General features: G+C 45.0%; 1 pseudogene; it reads right to left on the reverse strand.

Moving 5' to 3' along the window:
- The window catches only part of LOC117522933, a 247761-nt pseudogene that overhangs the window by 49007 nt on the left and 176675 nt on the right, over positions 1–22079 (reverse strand).

Consider the following 22079-nt stretch of genomic DNA (forward strand, 5'->3'; position numbering starts at 1 on the left):
GTCCTGGAGTGGCCTGGCCAGTCTCCAGACCTGAACTCAATAGAAAATCTTTGGAGGGAGATGAAACTCCAAACCTGAAAGATCTAGAGAAGATCTGTATGGAGGAGTGGGCCAAAATCCTGCTGCAGGTGTGTGAAAACTGGTGAAAACTACAGGAAACGTTGACCTTTGTAATTGCAAACAAAGGCTACTGTACCAAATATTAAACCCTGATTTTCACAGGTGTTCAAATACTTATTTGCAGCAGTACCATACAATAACATTATTTAAAAAAATCATACATTGTGATTTTCTCCGGATTTTTTTTTTTTAGATTATGTCTCTCACAGTGGACATTGCACTAAGATGAAAATTTCAGACCCCTCCATGATTTCTAAGTGAGAGAACTTGCAAAATCGCAGGGTGTTCAAATACTTATTTTCCTCACTGTAACACTTAATTGTCTTGTTTGAACAAGAGCTGAACCTGGACTGATTTGTCAAACCTGCTCTTTTAAATGAAAAACTTTATGAATCAGTTTCTCACTTTCCTCTTTTACTGACAGTGTGCCCCTCCTCCTCTCCACCCCCGCTCTCCTCCACCCCTCCTCCTCTCTCGTCCCCCCCCCCACCTTACCGTCTGCTGTTTTTCAAACTTGGAGCTTTTTGGAAACACAAAGCCTTTCAACTGTAAAATAAACTGAAAATTTCTGAATGTATCATCAAATACAGACACAGAAAGACCTCTGAATTATTTAATTTAGGAATTTGATGGTGTTTTTTTTCTTCAGCTCAGAGCTCAGCAGAGAGACTATGTTCAGCTGCTGCCGTTCACAGTGCTGTGGCCACAGAATGTGCTGACTCTCTGATCTCTTCTGTTTGCGATTTGATACAAAGAAAATGATAAATATATTTGTTATTACTTTAATTATTGGTTCAAAATTGCAAAACTATAACTCTATAAGCTTGAAATATGATCAAATTAGTATATTTTCAGCAACATTTCACTTCAGTTTTCTGAAATTCTGTGCTGAAGTGCCGCCCACCATGGCTAGAACCCTGTTCACGGTATTTATACTATTGTGAGATCTTCACTTACGCACTCATCTTCAACTGCTTATTCCAATTAAGGGTCATAGGGGGCTGGAGCTATCATAGCAGTCATAGGATGTGAGGTGGGGAACACCCTGGACAGGACACCACATACAGACAGACAAACACAGTCACACCCACAGACAATTTAAAGTTTCCAGTCCACCTAACTTGCATGTCTTTGGATGTGGGAGGAAGCCGGAGCACCTGGAGGGAACCCAAGGAAACATGGGGACTACATGCAAACTCCACACAGAAAGGCAACAGGTGGGAATCAAACCCATGATCCTCTTGCTGTAAGGCAACAGTGCCAGCCACTAATCCACTGTGCTTCCCCATTGTGAGATCCTTAAACTTGAAATTGGATATTATAATATTTTGAGATAATTTTTTGGAGCTGTAGGCCATAATTATCAAAATTAAAATAAAATAAAAATGCTTGAAACATTTTTGTTAGAGCCGGGCAATTAAAACAATTAACAATTAAAAATTTTAATCACGATTAATTGCATGATTTTCACTATTAATTGCATTGTAATACGCAAAACCAAAAAATGTATTCAAAAGTAGTGTATAGCACAATTTTATTTTAAATGTTCTACCATATGAATGAAAGCATGGGCTAGAGCTCCCCCTGGATTTGTCATAGGATCCCCACAGCACCCCCAAGAAAATAATTCCTCATTTATTATTTTGATTTAATTTCATCCCATGTTTTTAAGACCTTATCTACACTGAAACTAAACTTCTGCTATACAATCTTTTTCTCTGTCATTTTCAATAAGTGTTCATCACCGCAGTGTGTTTCGTTGAATGATTTGCTGGTATCAGCTGTGTGTGCTGCATTTAGGTGATATTTAAGACTCGAAGTACTCCACTGATAAAATAAACAACTGCATTAATGTGCGATAAAAAAATTGTCGGCATTAATTATATTAATTAATTAACGCCGGGCAAGTTAATAATAACTTGCACAGCCCTAATTTTTATTTATATCTAATGAGTCTGGAATGTATATTTTCACTTTCTGAAGTAACTAGCAGCCAGTCTGCTCTGTGTCAGCCTGATGCCATCAGATCTCAGAAGCTAAGCAGTGTGGGGCCTGGTTAGTACTTGGATGGGAGACCTCTTCGGAACACCAGGAGCTGTGTATGTTTCTCCAGGTAAAGGTGGAGTTGCGTCAGGAAGGGTACCCAGCGTAAAATGTGTGCCAAATACCAACGTGGTTCTGGCTGCATCCGCTGTGGTGACCCCAAACAAAACGGGAGCAGTTGAAAGGACAAGAACAACAACTTTCTGAAGTAACTGACAATAAAAATCTAACTTTTTCATGATATTCTAATTTTTTGAGATGCACGTGTAAACACAGGCTCATATTTAGAAAGTGTTACAAAGTGAGAGAGAGAGAGCGAGAGAGAGACATACAGACAGAGAGCATGATGCACTCTGCATGCAGAGACGTTTTTAAAAAAATGATTGCAGCACATCTACACAAACGTCCAAACATATTAGCTCCTGTAGGAAGAACCTGAATTCATTGTATTCTTTTATCTTCTCAGCTCTCCCTACCAGATTAACGCTGGGGCCAAATCGAGCATTGATAACAGAGATTAATGAATTGAGAGGAGCTGGAATCTTGGTGCTGCAGTTAATCCCCTCTTATACAACCCCTGGCAATAATTATGGAATCACCGGCCTCGGAGGATGTTCATTCAGTTGTTTAATTTTGTAGAAAAAAGCAGATTACAGACATGACACAAAACTAAAGTCATTTCAAATGGCAACTTTCTGGCTTTAAGAAACACTATAAGAAATCAGGAAAAATAATTGTGGCAGTCAGTAACAGTTACTTTTTTAGACCAAGCAGAGGGAAAAAATATGGACTCACTCAATTCTGAGGAATAAATTATGGAATCACCCTGTAAATTTTCATCCCCAAAACCTAACACCTGCATCAAATCAGATCTGCTCGTTAGTCTGCATCTAAAAAGGAGTGATCACACCTTGGAGAGCTGTTGCACCAAGTGGACTGACATGAATCATGGCTCCAACACGAGAGATGTCAATTGAAACAAAGGAGAGGATTATCAAACTCTTAAAAGAGGGTAAATCATCACGCAATGTTGCAAAAGATGTTGGTTGTTCACAGTCAGCTGTGTCTAAACTCTGGACCAAATACAAACAACATGGGAAGGTTGTTAAAGGCAAACATACTGGTAGACCAAGGAAGACATCAAAGTGTCAAGACAGAAAACTTAAAGCAATATGTCTCAAAATCGAAAATGCACAACAAAACAAATGAGGAACGAATGGGAGGAAACTGGAGTCAACGTCTGTGACCGAACTGTAAGAAACGGCCTAAAGGAAATGGGATTTACATACAGAAAAGCTAAACGAAAGCCATCATTAACACCTAAACAGAAAAAAACAAGGTTACAATGTCCATATAAATATGACTGCCTGAAGAGAACATGTAAATTTCCACAGTCATTGATGATATGGGGCTGCATGTCAGGTAAAGGCACTGGGGAGATGGCTGTCATTACATCATCAATAAATGCACAAGTTTACGTTGATATTTTGGACACTTTTCTTATCCCATCAATTGAAAGGATGTTTGGGGATGATGAAATCATTTTTCAAGATGATAAAGCATCTTGCCATAGAGCAAAAACTGTGAAAACATTCCTTGCAAAAAGACACATAGGGTCAATTCATGCCTGCAAATAGTCCGGATCTTAATCCAATTGAAAATCGTTGGTGGAAGTTGAAGAAATGGTCCATGACAAGGCTCCAACCTGCAAAGCTGATCTGGCAACAGCAATCAATGAAAGTTGGAGCCAGATTGATGAAGAGTACTGTTTGTCACTCATTAAGTCCATGCCTCAGAGAAGCGTTCTTTTGTTTTTCATGATTCCATAATTTTTTCCTCAGAATTGAGTGATACCTTATTTTTTCCCTCTGCTTGGTCTAAAAAAGTAACCGTTACTGACTGCCACAATTTTTTTTTCCTGATTTCTTATAGTGTTTCTTAAAGCCAGAAAGTTGCCATTTGAAATGACTTTAGTTTTGTGTCATGTCTGTGATCTGCTTTTTTTCTACAAAATTAAACAACTGAATGAACATCCTCCGAGGCCAGTGATTCCATAATTTTTGCCAGGGGTTGTACATCTCCCTTGTGCAACCAGAAAATCATGGAGAATGACACAGGATGCTGAAGGAATGCACAGTGCACGCCGAGGTCATACAAGGAACGCTCAGCTTCCACTGTATAGAGATCAAAACTGTTTTTGTACCAGGCTGTGAACATGTTTATTTGTGTTCTAAAGCTGGACATTTTAACATGGAGTTGCTTTGCAAAGATGCCATCATGAATAAGCGTCACCCATTTGAATGTATGTTTATGTTTGCTAGTTATATTGATTATGTTTGCCATTTTAACATTATTGTCCTTGTTTGTCAACCTATGGCACATACAGGAAAAGGATGTAAAAGCCAAGGAATGTAATTCCCTGAAGGGAAGCAAACTGACTGCATGGGATAAAATGTTGCGTAAGACATGCAGGGACAAAGGCGGGGTGAGCACACAAATCAGGAGACTTTTTTGGACATCTTAACCTCCCTTCAGGGAAGAATTTTGCTACTGTTTGTTTTCAAATATTACAGTTCTACTGAAAATAGCAGCAGTTAAACAAAAACACCTTTCTATGAGAAAGTAATACCTTGCAGAGTATTTAATAACTCTCAGCTTTGTGGATCTTGCTTTTATTTTTTTGTTTTGTTTTTAAAGTGCACACTGAAATCCAGGTAAACTTCTTGGAACCAGATGCGGTCCCAAAGCTGAATTTATGTACTGGAGGCTCCGTCCAACCTATTCAGCAGATTTCATGAATGTTGTTCTAGTGGTTTTGCAGATGTTAAAACATAACTCTGTAGCTGGCCGATTATGTGTATATCATGATATTCAAATGTGAGTACAAGCAGATCATTATCAGTTTCAGTAAGAGGATTAATCCTGTACTGACAGCCTGTGGACACTGACAGTCATCCCTGTTGGTCCACGACACACGCTTAAAATGTCATTACACCATGCTGCTAGTTCCTTCAAGTATTAGCTTTCAGTGGTCGTACGAGGGCTGTCCGTAAAGTATAGGTCCTTTTTATTTTTTTCTAAAACTATATGGATTTCATTCATATGTTTTTACGTCAGACATGCTTGAACCCTCGTGCGCATGCGTGCGTTTTTCCACGGCTGTCGGTGACTGTCATTCGCCTGTGAGCACTCCTTGTGGGAGGAGTCGTCCAGCCCCTTGTCGGAATTCCTTTGTCTGAGAAGTTGCTGAGAGACTGGCGCTTTGTTTGATCAAATTTTTTCTAACCTGTGAGACACATCGAAGTGGACATGGTTCGAAAAATTAAGCTGGTCTTCAGTGAAAATTTTAACAGCTGATGAGAGATTTTGAGGTGATTCTGTCGCTTTAAGGACTTTTCACGGTGCGAGACGTCGCACAGCGCTCTCAGGCGGCGTCATCAGCCTGTTTCAAGCTGAAAACCTCCACATTTCAGGCTTTATTGATCCAGGACGTCGTGAGAGAACAAAGAAGTTTCAGAAGAAGTCGGTTTCAGCATTTTATCCGGATATTCCACTGTTAAAGGAGATTTTTTTAATGAAAGACATGCAGGCGGATTGCAGCGTCGGCTCGCAGCCGCCGCGACGCTCCGCCACAGGAAAAACACCTCCGTTGGAAGCCTTGAGGACAAGTTGGAACATCTCCAGCTGATAAACAATTTCTCATATACTCACTCCACTGAAAGCCATCAAAAGCCGCCTGGATTTTACAAATGGTTATCAACACGGAGGTGTTTTTCCTGTGCCGCCGCACCGCGTCGGCTGCGTCCCGACGCGCGGACCCGTCCGCACGTCTTTCATTAAAAAAATCTCCTTTAACAGTGGAATATCCGGATAAAATGCTGAAACCGACTTCTGAAACTTCTTTGTTCTCTCACGACGTCCTGGATCAATAAAGCCTGAAATGTGGAGGTTTTCAGCTTGAAACAGGCTGATGACGCCGCCTGAGAGCGCTGTGCGACGTCTCGCACCGTGAAAAGTCCTTAAAGCGACAGAATCACCTCAAAATCTCTCATCAGCTGTTAAAATTTTCACTGAAGACCAGCTTAATTTTTCGAACCATGCCCACTTCGATGTGTCTCACAGGTTAGAAAACATTTTGATCAAACAAAGCGCCAGTCTCTCAGCAACTTCTCAGACAAAGGAATTCCGACGAGGGGCTGGACGACTCCTCCCACAAGGAGTGCTCACAGGCGAATGACGTCACCGGCAGGCATGGAAAAACTCACACATGCGCACGAGGGTGCAAGCATGTCTGACGTAAAAACATATGAATTAAATCCATATAGTTTTTGAAAAAAATAAAAAGGACCTATACTTTACAGACAGACCTCGTATATCTTTTATGATGAAATACCTGAATTAACAAACTAGTCGACCTCTGGAATGAAGGTTATTATGCTTATTTTTCAGGCTCAGATGTTTGGGATGAGGATTTGAAAATGTGAGACTTTATATCCACTACAGCATCTCATTAGAGACGTTTCAAATCAATTTTACGAATAACTATTTGTCCATCCTGCAGGGTGTGGCCTTCTGAAATGCTACTGAGCGGGACTCAATGCTGATTGGTGGAACACACACATGAGGTGACAACAGCACACATTTGTAAAAGTGAATGTAAGAAAAAATGAGCAGAAAAGCCGCGATGGAGAGAAAAGCCAAGAGACAAACTGACAAGGAGGTGCAGGAAATGGGCGAGGTCCAGCGAGGGTTCAAATCCTCATGGAGAAAATGAAATCTATGTCAGTGGACCTGGATACCTGCAGAATTAGGACAGTGCGAAAGAGTGCTGAAAACAAGCATCTGAGGAACCACAAGGATAAAAGCATCTCAGACTGCAAAACCAATGGAATACTTTGCCACAGACCTCTACACACAGGCACCGTGGTGTCAAAAGACTCACCGCCGCTTTTTTATTCTATGATAAGCATTGCAGTGGAGACAATGTGGCAATAAAGGAGCCAACACACAAGTAATAAAATTCATTAACTACAGATATTTTAAGAGTTTGCTTTACCAAGCTATGGAGTGGGAAGCTAAATAAATAAAAGCATAAATTACTCCTGTATTATTTTTTCTAGCGCAGTAATGATGGTGGCGGCCAAAAGCTTACACTGTTCTTTGCTAGCTATCACCAACGTTAGAAGGTTGGTGTCACTGCGAGCCCAGTGGTTCAGTGGAGACACAACAGGTGAGAAGACCAGTTCATGGACCGTTCCTGAAATTGGGAGGAGTAGACAGAATTCCTGCGGTGGAAAGACAGAGACTATCCAGCCATTTTTGACAAGCTAATATGCTTGTCAAAAATGGCTGGGTGGTCTTTTTCAAACAGAAGTGTTATTGCAACTTCCCATGACCTCTGACCTCTGACCTACCACAAAACGTCGCCAGCTCCTATTTCATTAAAGCACAGAGTGAGACGCGACTGTAACAGCTTTAAATCTGTTACGTGCTTTAACCTGACTTTTCCTGTACACAAAAGGCAGTTCACAATTTAGTAAAATAAAAATGAATAAAAACACTGACAAATGGTGGTTTAGACCCCAAAAATCGGATCCATTTCATTTCTCAACATGTGACATGACAGTCTGATTCCTCTCTCACTACAGCGTAATTACACTCAGCAGCGAGAAAATATTAGCGTTTCCTGAGCCAACTATTCTGAGATAAGGCGTAACCAGAATCTAACAAGGTCCAGGCCTCCAGAACAGACGGGGGGGAGCACAAGTGAGACAAAAACTCGGATGTGTGTCGACATGAAGCACAAAACCATCTGCTGTACACGCCGGCACAAAGTGTCTGTTACAAAATTCACCTCTTCATTAGCACCGTGTTTTAAAAGACTACAGTTATATGAGAGACTCATAACGGCGGTTCTCATTCTTACTGTGATATGTAAGTGTAAAAGCTCCACTAAACACGAAACCCAAAAGCCAGACCCAGAAACTAAATCCTGCTGTCACGGTGTTGACTGAGACATCCAGGTCATTTCATGCAGCTGACACAGTGTGCAGCTAGCACAGCTAGCACATCCGCGTCTGTGTGCATATAAATAAATAACGGTCCTGGAAGTCTGTCTTAATGACTCTACTGAAACTCTCACTAAAGGGGACTTTTCTTCCATTCTGGGGCCATGAGAACCTTGTGAACTGATTTACACGTCTCAAGACTGAAACCTGCAGTGATGCTTTCAGAAGCAGCAGAAACCCGCCGTGAAACACTTTTAAAACACCACACTGGAAATGGAGCAAGGCACAGCAGAGCGCTGTGTGCACTTACAGTCACAATGGTGTGAGCCGAACACTCCGCCTCACACACAGCAGGCATGTGGTGTGACCAAGGAGCGCAGACTAACAGGAAAGAACAAGTCCAAGTGCTTTCAAACTCTTCACCAATAGGGAGGAAAAAAGCAGGCGGAGGAGGATAATGGATGACTCAGTAAACCTGTCAACCAGCTGCCGAAGGAGCAGTGAAGCCAAAGAACATCAATCCCATGCAGAGGGTTTTACAGCTCCACAGGTCTGCAGTGCTAGCACCGAGGCACCATGAGACTCCACACAGACCCACGTACTGAGGACACCACAGGACTGTGGACATCAAGTTCACACATGCAACCATCAGGACTGTTACGAAACAGGTTCACACAGGATCAAGAGCTGCTGACATGACGATGAATGTGGTGGCTGAAGAAGAAAGTTCTCAGTCAGTCAAAGCAGCCCAGAGACTCAGAGAAGCAGCAATGTCCACCGGTACCTCCTGAAGGTGTCATCACACCCAAAGGTGTGGATCAGCACAGAAAGTGACTGTTTCCATCATCTGTGGTTCACAACAACAACAAACTTCTTGACACATTCATTCGCCAACCACACACTTCCTGTCATTTTGCATTATATCTCAATCAAAAGTGCCTCAATCACTCTCATTTTTGTACACCAAATGGGCTTTTCAATATTAAATTAAAATGTTCACAACATCCACAATCCGGATCAGGTCCAGATCAAAGTTTGTCAGGCAATAGTGAGTGTCAGTCTGTACCGCACGTTCAAATATGAGAGTGATTGGGGCACGTTTGTTTAAGATATAATATAAAATATACATTAAATGGAGTTTTCAATGTTAAATTCAAATGGCCACAAAAGCTGTATTCTGGATCAGATCCGGATCAGACTTTGTCCGTCGATAAGGGATACCATCCTACATAACACTCTTAAATATGAAAGACATTTAATCTTTTTTTGACAGGGTTATGAATTTGAGAAAATTCATTCAATGTTAAAGACAGGGATTTTTTTCCAAATTTCCAAGAGTTTTCCTGACTTTGCCCTTTGACCCTGAAAATTGAATCAGTTTTTACCTATCAGGATATGAATCTTCAGTAAAAAATTTCATAATGATGTATGAAAAATTGTGGGCTCCAGGCTGTTCACAACAAACAAACGGGTGAAAACATAACCTTCTCCAACTTCAACGGCAAGGATAATAAACATAATTATAAGACTGGCCATCGTTATTCTTCATTTGTGTTTCTCACCAGTTTGTAGTCTTTGTGCAGCTTGTTGTACTGGAACATGTTGCAGAGGACAGTCGACGCTGCCCTGGCAGCTTTGATGCTTCCAGAACTAAACCAAGACAAAGCCACAGACACTTAGACTTACAGACAAGAAGAAGGAACCCCAGAGAACAACACTGGTGATAAACACTGGAGAAGGAATGGCTGGTCAGCAAGAAGTTATGTCTGGACAGCACAGAGAGCATGAGGGGCAGTGTCACTGGTGCAGCCGTTTTATTCAGAACTGAGTAAAGCATAATCATGTCATACATAACTATAGAAATATCACCTTTAAGTCAGAAGATGACATGACTGCAGTGCAGAGATGAACCGGGCATGTCCCACCAGTCTGAGGTCAAACCTACCTGTTGTCATGGGAATTCTTGATGCCCATCAGTTTGGGCAAACCATTAAAGTAGGAGATATCACGGGCTGCCAAGGAACTGCAGGTGACCAGGTGATTGAGAGCGCCACAAATGTTGACCACCATCTCACTGGATGGCACCTTCTGCAAGCCATCACTGGGCAACTTGGACACCAGCACATTCACCGTGTTCTTGGCTGCAAGGATCAAGATCAACTGTGTTTTCCACAATTTCAAAGTTCTACTTTTGTTTATATTTGGATGACATAAATAGTGTTCATATATTCTTACTCTATAACTCAGTGCTGCCAATTTTCTAGTTAATCCAATACAGTTATGTTGATGTGAAAAGGAAGAAGCAGCACAGTCATTTTTATACCTGGACTACATTACCATGGTTCCTTTGAATGTATGGAGATTGGAATGTCTTTCCTGTAGTCACTTGTAGAATGTGTGATAGTTTATGTTGCACCAGTTCTCACCCATGTGGTCCTTGTTGGTAGAGTGTCTTGCCAAATTTCTCAGCAGGCCTGTCAGCGGCCTCAGCTCCATATCACTGTTGGTGTCCAGAAGTTCCAACAGAATAGGGAGCATCCTCTCCTGCTCCAGCACCACACCACTCAACACCATTGCCCACTGCCCAAAAGGAAGACATTAGATCAAACCGTACTGGAATGAGCTAATCTACTGCTGAGCAACCACTGAGGACAGAGAGGTCATGTCCCCTGTGTCTGGCTTAGGGCTGTATGAGACATACGGGATCCACAACCTACAAGGTCTGTCCGAAAAGTAACGGACCTTTTTATTTTTTTCAAAAACTATATGGATTTGAATCATGTGCGCTTGCATCAGCCAAGCTTGAACCTTCGTGCGCATGCGTGAGTTTTTTCACACCTGTCGGTTGCATCATTCGCCTGTGGGCAGGCTTTGAGTGAGCACTGGTCCAGCCCCCTCGTCGGATTTTCATTGTCAGGGAAATGGCTGAGCGACTGCTGCTTTGCTCCATGAAAATGTTTTCAGAAACTGTGACAGACAGCCAGGTGGAAACCATTCGGAAAATTCAAATGGCTTTCGGTGAAGATTCTATCGGCGTCACACAGATGAAGGAGCATTACAACCGGATTAAAGACGGCCCACACCGGCGGAGGGCACGCCGCGCTCCGAGCGGCCATCGACAGGCTGAAACGACCAGATCATTTCCAAAGTGAACGCTGTGTTGATCCGGCACGTCGTGTGACTACCAGAGAAATCGCAACTAAGTCCTAAGGCCTAGTTAAAAAATAATGAAGCCAAAGTGTGACATAACCATCAAAATTTAAAAGTGGTCTTTTTTTTTAAATGTTACCATTTTAGGTATGGTTATATATCAGAGTTTCAATATTTCTATTGGTCTCGGTTCAGTCATTGCTAGAGTGCATATATACTATAATGTGCTAGACAACAGTTGGAGGTATCTTCTTTAGTCTGCAGAAGCCTGAAACAAAGAAATTCTGTCCATTCGTTCCTCGTATTATTGAACAAGTAATATAATTATTCTATGGAAGCAGAGTAGGAGATATAACTAAGGTTTTGACACAAATAAATCAAGGACTTATTCTCAGTGTTACACTTGTGACAGTTTTACCTTGCTTTAGAAACATGATGGGTTTTTTTTAGGAAATGACATTTCTACCTTTACAAAAATGTATTACTGTGTGTTAGTATGAAGCACAAACAAACAAACTCACAAAATGCTAAATATCAATGTCACACAAATTGATGAAAAAAAGTGCTATTTTTGGGGTAAATTTCGTGCATATCTCTGGAACTGTGCAGAATTTTCCATGCAATTTTCAGTACCTGTCAAAGAGACTATAGGCAACTCACAGATAAATCTGGATGGTGCTAAATAAAATAATGGCTTGTTCATGACAAATTCAATGCAAATCAGCAGTTGGGCTTCATTATTTTTGAACTAGGCCCTAAACCTCTCAACCACACTTCATATTATTGAGTCGGCTCTGCATTTCACCTTTGTATGTACGTAGAGGCCAATTTGGCTATAGTAGGTACAAGATAAGTGTCTCAAACACAAAAAAGGCAAAGGAAAAAAAAAGTAACAACGAATATTTATTTAAACACATATAATTTGCCGTTTTTCTCCATGTTTGAAGTGTGGTTTAGCTGTCAAACACCCCAATTGGGTCCAAGTACTGCTGAGAAGGGCTCATTTTAGCTAATGGTCAAATCTTTCTGGCCCATTTTGGCATTGATATATGGGTGACAGACAGCATCACCAGAAGAAGCTATAACTTAATCAGGTAGAATCAGTCTTCATAACAACAATTAAAAGATCACATTATGCTACCTGCAGACAGAATCTCACAAAGTTATCGACATGAGAGAGATGATTCTTTCAACCCCCTTCCAAATCTGCACAGGCATCTTCTTATTGACTCATCAGATATTTTCACCCAACTTTTTTTGGCCAATCTTGTGTAGTTAGTGCGTAACTCAGAGTGTTAGATCTTACCCTGGCATCTCCTGCAGTGATATTTTGCAGGGCTCCAATGGCAGCTTCACGGCTGGTGGAGGTGCTGTCACTGTTTTGCAGAACACCCTTGTACAGTGCCACCACCTGTGGGTGCCACAGCCACTCGGCGCCCTTCGGCTGGCGAGACACCTCTGACAGTATGGACAGATCCTGATGGCGCTGCAGCAGAGGAGCCAAGCATAAAAGAACAGGAGTGATGATGCTGCTGACACATGATGATTTAAGGTTTTTGCTCCATGGACCTCTCACCATCTGACCTCTCACCGGACACAAGTGTGAGACAGAGTGAAGGCATAAGAGAAACCACACATTCTATACCAGCAATGGTAACTCAGGTCGTTATTCTTCAGAGGCTAGATCAGCTCCTAACGCATGGTATCATGCGTCATCCTCAGGAACTCAGGCCAAAGCCTTTGGGTGAACATGGACAGCCATCAATCAAAAAAACTAGAGCAGCAAATTTCATCCAAATGTGAAATCTGGCTTTCAATTCTACTTTTAGCTTTCAGACAAACAGCAATCAAAGAACCCTTCTGATCAGATCCTTTAGCCCAGATCCTCCACCAAGTGATTTGACTGATGAACTGATTCCACCTGCTCAAAGTGATGTTTATCAGTGAAGTCACCTGGTGGAGCGGGTGGTTGCAAAGAAAACCTGCACCCTCTCGCCCCTTTCTGGAATCACTTTGAGACCTCTGCTTTAGCCTGTATCAGATCCTCGTATGTTTTTGGAGCACAACAGCAGTTTGATCAGGATAACAGCAATGATACGGCTGACGCTTTTCAGCTGGATAATTTCAGGCACATTATTCAACGTTAGCGAGAAAACATTCTGTGATTTCAGACAAAGTTATTTTAAATGATACACTGCAACAGATGGCGTATGTCTCAACAAACTGAGTTCAGTTTGAAATACAGCTGTTATTTTACAACTTAACAGCAGCACAAAGTAGTCCTGTCAATGCACCACAATCAAAAGCTGGGAGCATGAAACGATGATCCCAGACTCTGTATCCAACACTTTGTATAAAATAAGATTTTATTTTGACATAGAGCCGTGAGATGAACATGTTAACTGTCATGTTAACCCGGTAATCCTCCCAGCACAAGTATCCAGTTTCCAGTGTACCATGAAATCAAAAATACTCTCTATGTCATGTAGCGAGGTGACATGGCTCAGAAAGTGGGCGGGTACAAAATGCTGGCTCTCAGACAAAGGCGTTGGGGTAATAAAAGGACTTTATCTTTAAAGCAGAGGCAGAGGTAACAGGCAGGTGCAAGGCAATGAATGGGGTGGTCAGAAAACAAGCAGGGTACAGTAGCATGGAGAGACAATGTAACAAGGGCTGAGGCAAAAAGCGAGATCCGACAAAACAAAGCGAGGTCAATACACGGCTAAGCAAAAACAGGACTACGACAAAATGCCAGGATGAGGATTCAATGATCAACGAACTGGCAGTGAGAAGCATGACACCTGAGGCTTAAATGCACAGACGGTGATTCGGGGAATGAGACAGGTGGGGAGAACATTCAAGAAGGGGGTTGGACGGATCAAAGATGAGGGAAGACGGGAGGTAAGAGAGTGCAGTTAGACAAGTGGGTGTGACAAAACAGGAGCGGAGTCAAAAAAGAATGCGTGATAGTAACCACACCCAAATACCAACAGTGATGAAAAATGTCTACAACATGGGTTAAAGCAATAAATTTTCATCTGACAAAGACAAAGCATAAAAAGAATGCAAACCTTGAACATAAAGGTACATAAAAGGGTGGTGGGGAGCGAGATGTATTCTTGATTCTGGGGGTGCCCCCCCCAAAACATTTTTAAAAAACCAAGTCAAATTTTGTGTTTTCTAGTGAATTTTAACAGGTATGAAGCCCTCTGAAACAAATAAAACTCACTTCAATCTGTGAAGTAAAAACACAGTATTGATTATGGGGGGTCTGGGGGTTCTCCCCCAGAAATTATTAAAAGAGCAAGTCAATTTTTGTATATTCTGGTGAATTTTAATGGATATGAAGCCCTCTGAAACAAAGAAAACTCTTCAAACTGTTAGGTAAAAACACAGTATTGATTCTGGGGGGTCTGGGGGATCTCACCCAGAAATGTTTTAAAAGAGCAAGTCAAATTTTGTATATTCTGGTGAATTTTAATGGGTATGAAGCCCTTTAAAACAAAGAAAACTCTCTTCAAACTATGGGGGTCTGGGGGATCTCCCACAGAAATTTTTAAAAGAGCAAGTTAAATTTTGTACATTCTGGTGAATTTTAATGAGTATGAAGTCCTCTGAAACAAAGAAAATTCACTTTAAACTGTCAAGTAAAAATTCTTTGTCTTCTGTAGTATTTTGATTTGTTCTAATACGGTGAATGCACCAAATGGGTGCTGTGTCGTTGGCTGTACAGTCAATAAAATACAAAATTAGGGCCTAAAGCAACTGAAAACATTGTTCTGCTGTGCACAAAGTAACACTGTCACCAGTTTTGAAAATGCATGCGCACTGAGAAACTTAAAATTGGCTTATTCACATTTAATCGGTAAAATGCTCACACTCATAAAACAAACTAGGGCTGCAACTAACGATTATTTTAGTAATTGATTAATCATTTTTTGTTTGTTTGTTTGTTTGTTTTTTTACTTACATGTGAGTTTTGCCATTTCTTGAAGTGAGTTATTATTAAAAGGCCTTTATCACGCAACATCAACTTGTTTAAGCTTGTAATAAAGTTAGAATGTTATATTCTCCTCAAAAACATACCTGGAGTAGTGTTTTGTATTATTTTGCACATACATACATCACCGACACAACACAAAGAGATTTCCATCAGGTTTCACCCAATTATGAGCATTTTTAGATGCCTACAGCAACTATCTCAACCACTGATAACATATTACAGCAAGAGTCCGCATAAGTATTTTAAAGGCCTGACTAAAGTGTAATATGTTATATTTAATAAGATATTTTCATGAAAAAAGACACAAATGTGCAGTTTACTGCATTTTATTTTTTTCTTGTGTAAAAACACAGCTTAGATGTGGTTTGACCGAAACAAATTGTCATTAAACTTAAATAAAACAGGGATGAAGTGGAGTCACTAGGTGCTCACAGGAAACACTTATTTATTTCTATATTTATTTATTTATGTTCATTGTTAGTTGGTTTTACCTTTTCTGTTGTATTTTGTTTCATCAGGTTCTTTTTGTCTGTTTCTCTAAAATTGTATTGTAGTAATAATAGTTATTACTTTTGTTGTTGTTGCTGTTATTATTATTATTATTATTATTAATATATAAATAAAAATAAATAAAAAAAATTACAATTCATAATACATTTGACTCTTTTACAACAACAAAGGCTAAGCCATTAATTATTTATTTTACAGAAAACAAATGCACACAGACTGTGCTGAGATGCGAACAGCTTAATGCTAACTTTAACATTGAAAACGCCATACACATGCTAACGCGTTAGCATCGGAACCCATTTTTAAGTTATAAAATACATCTATCAACTATTTTAGAAGACCATAACAGGTCGGTTTAATATAAAAAAGGAAAATATTAATCACAGACATATGCTCTTTAGGGTTTTAGCGGGGAAAAATTAAGATAAAGCAAAATAATACAACAAACCATCGAAGCTGTTGGGAAGGTGTCGTAGCACGGACCCACAACAGGGGGCGCAAATGAACGGACAATAAGTAAGCCAAAAGGTAACAATTTAATGTTGTGATATTACACAACGAAACGTGTCTTAATGTTCACAGTCAATAAACACCAGGTGACGTGTGGGCAGGCTCGAAGATAGAAGACGCCCGACGAGAGAGAAGCCGCGTCCCACACGGCCTCCACCACCAACGGCCTGAAGAACACCGGAGCCGCCAAGTCCCGAGTCCCCAGGTGGCCTCTGTCTTCGGCTGTCGACCCTGGTACTGCTGGCAGAAAACAGAAAGATGATGTGTGAGTGTGAGTCCGCACACTCAGTAATTAACAGTCCAGACACCATTAGGAGGGAGCACCTCCACCTCCAAATCACACACACTCGTGCAGCTCCTGATCAACCACTTATCTGGGACGGGGTGCGAGGTGAAGCCGTCACTGTCACACCAAACGCCAATCCTCCAGACAAGGAAAGCACCAGGAAAACGGCTGCAACAGAAGTTCAGATTACTATTCAACGTATAAGTCAGCAGAGAAAATTACCTTAGTACTGGTAGTCGATTTCTCGGCGGGGAGGTGGAGTTGCAGTCTGGCTTATATGGTGGTGTAGATGAGTGACAGCTGGAGTAATGAGTGACAGCTGTCACCTCCTCTGGGTCTGGCGCCCTCTCGTGCTTGGAGCCCGCACTCCAAGCAGGGCGCCCTCTGGTGGTAGTGGGCCAGCAGTACCTCCTCTTCAGCGGCCCACACAACAGGACCCCCCCCTCAACGGGCGCCTCCTGGCGCCCGACCAGGCTTGTCCGGGTGTCGTCTGTAGAAATCGGCCAGGAGGGCCGGGTCCAGGATGAAGCTCCTCTTCACCCAGGAGCGCTCCTCAGGTCCATACCCCTCCCAGTCCACCAGATATTGGAACCCCCGGCCCTTACGACGGACGTCCAGGAGCCTGCGGACCGTCCAAGCAGGCTCCCCGTCGATGAGCCAGGCAGGAGGCGGCGTAGGGCCAGGTGCACAGAGGGGCGAGGTGTGGTGTGGCTTGATACGGGACACGTGTAAAACAGGGTGGACCTGCAGTGAAGCTGGGAGTCTGAGCTTCACTGCGGCCGGGTTGATGATCTTGAGGATGGGGAACGGGCCGATGTATCTGTCCTTTAATTTGGGTGAGTCCACACAGAGGGGGATGTCCTTTGTTGACAGCCACACCTGCTGCCCGGGCTGGTATGTGGGGGCCGGGGAACGTCGGCGGTCCGCATGGGTTTTGGCCCTCGTCCGGGCCTTTAATAGGGCAGAGCGGGCGGTCCGCCACACCCGGCGGCACCTCCTGAGGTGGGCCTGGACCGAGGGCACACCGACCTCTCCCTCCACCAGCGGGAACAATGGGGGCTGGAACCCCAAACATGCCTCAAAAGGGGAGAGGCCGGTAGCAGACGAGATTTGGCTGTTATGGGCATACTCGATCCAGGCCAGATGGTGACTCCAGGCCGCCGGGTGCGCGGAGGTGACGCAGCGAAGGGCCTGTTCCAACTCCTGGTTAGCCCGCTCTGCCTGGCCGTTGGTCTGGGGGTGGTACCCGGACGAGAGACTCACGGTGGCCCCCAGCTCCTTACAGAAACTCTTCCACACCTGTGAAGAGAACTGGGGACCACGATCTGAAACGATGTCCGATGGTATCCCATGCAGCCGCATGACGTGGTGGACCAGGAGGTCTGCCGTCTCCTGGGCCGTCGGGAGCTTCGGGAGGGCCACGAAGTGGGCCGCCTTGGAGAACCGGTCCACTATCGTGAGAATAATGGTGTTGCCCTGGGACGGCGGGAGGCCCGTGATGAAGTCCAGGCCGATGTGAGACCAGGGGCGATGAGGCACTGGCAGGGGTTGGAGGAGTCCGTCGTCCTCCGATGGTCTGCCTTGCCCCTGGCGCAGATGGTACAGGCCTGGACGTAGTCCCGGACGTCGGTTTCCAGGGACGCCCACCAGAAGCGCTGCTGGACTACTGCCACGGTCCTACACACTCCGGGATGACAGGAGAGCTTGGACTCGTGACAGAAGTCCAATACGGCAGCTCTTGCCTCTGGTGGGACGTACAGTCTGTTCTTGGGGCCAGTCCCCGGGTCCGGGCTCCTTGTCAGGAGGCCTCCCGGACGGTCTTCTCCACGTCCCAGGTGAGGGTGGCCACGACAGTGGACTCGGGGATGATGGTCTCGGTGGGGTTCGACAGCCCCGCTTTGGCTTCTTCTTCGTGCACCCGGGACAATGCATCTGGTTTTTGGTTCTTGGTCCCGGGGCGATACGTGATCTGGAAGTCAAAGCGCCCGAAGAACAGAGACCAGCGGGCTTGCCTGGGGTTCAGCCGCTTGGCGGTCCGGATGTACTCCAGGTTCCGATGGTCTGTGAAAACCGTGAAGGGCAACGATGCCCCCTCCAGCAGGTGTCTCCACTCTTCAAGAGCCTCCTTCACCGCAAGAAGTTCCCGATTGCCGACGTCATAGTTCCGTTCAGCTGGGGTCAACCTGCGGGAATAAAAGGCACAAGGATGGAGGACTTTATCAGCCTCCACGCTCTGGGACAGCACGGCTCCTATCCCTGAGTCAGAGGCGTCCACTTCTACTATGTACTGGCGATCAGGATCAGGCTGCACCAGAACTGGTGCAGTCGAGAACCGGCGTTTCAACTCCTGGAACGCGGCTTCGCACCGATCCGACCAGGCGAAGGGGACCTTGGTGGAGGTCAGGGCAGTCAGGGGGCTAGCTACCTGACTGTAACCTTTAATGAACCTCCTGTAGAAATTTGCAAAGCCTAGGAACTGCTGTAGTTTCCTGCGGCTTATCGGTTGGGGCCAATCTCTCACCGCCGCAACCTTAGCCGGATCAGGGGCGACGGAGTTGGAGGAGATGATGAACCCCAGGAAGGACAAAGAAGTGCGGTGGAACTCGCACTTCTCACCCTTCACAAACAGCCGGTTCTCCAACAACCGCTGTAGGACCTGACGTACATGTTGGACATGGGTCTCAGGGTCCGGGGAAAAGATGAGTATATCGTCCAGATACACGAAGACGAACCGATGCAGGAAGTCCCGCAAGACGTCATTTACCAAAGCTTGGAACGTCGCGGGGGGCGTTAGTGAGGCCGAACGGCATGACCAGGTACTCAAAATGACCTAACGGGGTGTTGAATGCCGTCTTCCATTCGTCTCCCTTCCGGACCCGAACCAGGTGGTACGCGTTTCTAAGATCCAATTTTGTGAAAATTTGGGCTCCAAGCAGGGGCGTGAACACTGAATCCAACAGAGGTAATGGGTATCGGTTGCGAACCGTGATCTCGTTCAGCCCTCTGTAATCAATGCATGGACGGAGTCCGCCGTCTTTCTTGCCCACAAAAAGAAACCAGCACCCATCGGGGAGGTGGAGTTCCGGATCAGCCCGGCAGCTAAGGAGTCCCGGATGTAGGTCTCCATTGATTCGCGTTCCGGACGTGAGAGGTTGTACAACCTACTGGACGGGTACTCAGCGCCCCGGGACCAAATCGATGGCACAATCATACGGTCGGTGCGGGGGAAGAGTGAGTGCCAGATCTTTGCTGAAAACGTCAGCAAGATCGTGGTACTCCTTTGGCACCACCGATAGAATGGGGGGGAACTTTGACCTCCTCATTAGCCGTAGTGCCGGGAGGAACCGAGGATCCTAAGCACTCCGGTGGCAGGTTTCGCTCCACTGCGTCACAACCCCAGACGGCCAATCAATCCGGGGATTGTGCTTCACCATCCATGGAAAGCCCAAAATCACTCGGGAGGTAGAAGGTGTTACATGGAACACTATCTCCTCCCTGTGATTCCCAGACACAACCAAAGTCACTGGTTGTGTCTGATGTGTGATTAATGGAAGCAGGGTGCCATCTAGTGCTCGCACCTGCAATGGTGCCGGCAGAGCCACCAGAGGGAGCCCTACTTCCTTTACCCATCTGCTGTCCAGCAGATTCCCTTCAGACCCTGTGTCTATCAGTGCTGGGGCATGAAGGGTTAAATCCCCACAAAGGATTGTTACTGGGATTCGTGCAGATTTGCGGGGTTTTCCCGCGTGCGTGTTATGACCCACCCTTAGCCCAGTTTCTAAGGACGGGCGTTGTAGTTTGACCGTTTTAGGGCAGTCCTTCTGCATGTGCTCGCAAGAGCCGCAGACAAAGCACTCCCCGCGGGCCAGCCTCCTTTGTCTGATTTTTGATCTTAATTTGGCCCTGCTCGTGTCCCTAGCCTCCTCAGCAGGGGGAGCCGTAGCCACACGGAGCTCTCTGGCAGTGAAGCGTGGGGACGACGTCACCTTGTCGGAACCGGAAGGGGGAGGGACGGCTCGTGCCCGGTCACGCCCCCCGGCCTGCTCCCGACGATGCTCATTTAAACGGTTGTCTAAACGTATAACCAAATCGATCAGCCCGTCAAATTTCCGCGGTTCCTCCTTGGCCAGTAGGTGCTCCTTAAGGACCGGGGACAGTCCATTTACAAAGGCGGCGCGGAGCGCAACGTTATTCCAGCCGGACCTCGCTGCCAGCGATGCGGAAGTCGACTGCATACTCGGCTGCGCTACGGCGCCCCTGTCTCATCGACAGCAGCACGTTCGAAGCGGTCTCGCCTCTGTTGGGATGATCAAACACTTGTTTGAATTCCCGTACGAACCCAGAATAAGACGTTAGGAGCCGTGAATTCTGCTCCCAAAGCGCCGTAGCCCATGCGCGTGCCTTTCCTCGAAGCAAATTAATAACATAAGCCACCCGGCTAGCGTCTGATGCGTACATGACGGGGCGCTGTGAAAAGACGAGTGAACACTGCATGAGGAAGTCCGCGCTCGTCTCGACACAGCCCCCGTACGGTTCCGGAGGGCTTATGTATGCTTCAGGGGACGGTGGGGGGGTTCGTTGAACAACCAGTGGAACGTCTAATACGGGCCCAGGACCAGCCAGAGGAGTGGCTGCAGCAGCGCCCTGATCGCGCGCTTCCACCCTGGCGGTGAGAGCCTCCACCCTCCGATTAAGGAGGACACTCTGCTCGGTCACAAATACTAACCGGGCCTTGAAGGCGGTTAAGATCTGCTGCAGCTCACTTAACCGCCTCCCGCTGACGCCTGCGCTCCTGGCTCTTCCATTGGCCGTTCAAGCTGGAGTTGACGCCCCTCGGAGTCCATGACGATGGCCGAGAAATCCTGTTGGGAAGGTGTCGTAGCACGGACCCACAACAGGGGGCGCAAATGAACGGACAATAAGTAAGCCAAAAGGTAACAATTTAATGTTGTGATATTACACAACGAAACGTGTCTTAATGTTCACAGTCAATAAACACCAGGTGACGTGTGGGCAGGCTCGAAGATAGAAGACGCCCGACGAGAGAGAAGCCGCGTCCCACACGGCCTCCACCACCAACGGCCTGAAGAACACCGGAGCCGCCAAGTCCCGAGTCCCCAGGTGGCCTCTGTCTTCGGCTGTCGACCCTGGTACTGCTGGCAGAAAACAGAAAGATGATGTGTGAGTATGAGTCCGCACACTCAGTAATTAACAGTCCAGACACCGTTAGGAGGGAGCACCTCCACCTCCAAATCACACACACTCGTGCAGCTCCTGATCAACCACTTATCTGGGACGGGGTGCGAGGTGAAGCCGTCACTGTCACACCAAACGCCAATCCTCCAGACAAGGAAAGCACCAGGAAAACGGCTGCAACAGAAGTTCAGATTACTATTCAACGTATAAGTCAGCAGAGAAAATTACCTTAGTACTGGTAGTCGATTTCTCG

This window comes from Thalassophryne amazonica, chromosome 2 (assembly GCF_902500255.1).
Source record: "Thalassophryne amazonica chromosome 2, fThaAma1.1, whole genome shotgun sequence".
NCBI lineage: Eukaryota > Metazoa > Chordata > Actinopteri > Batrachoidiformes > Batrachoididae > Thalassophryne > Thalassophryne amazonica.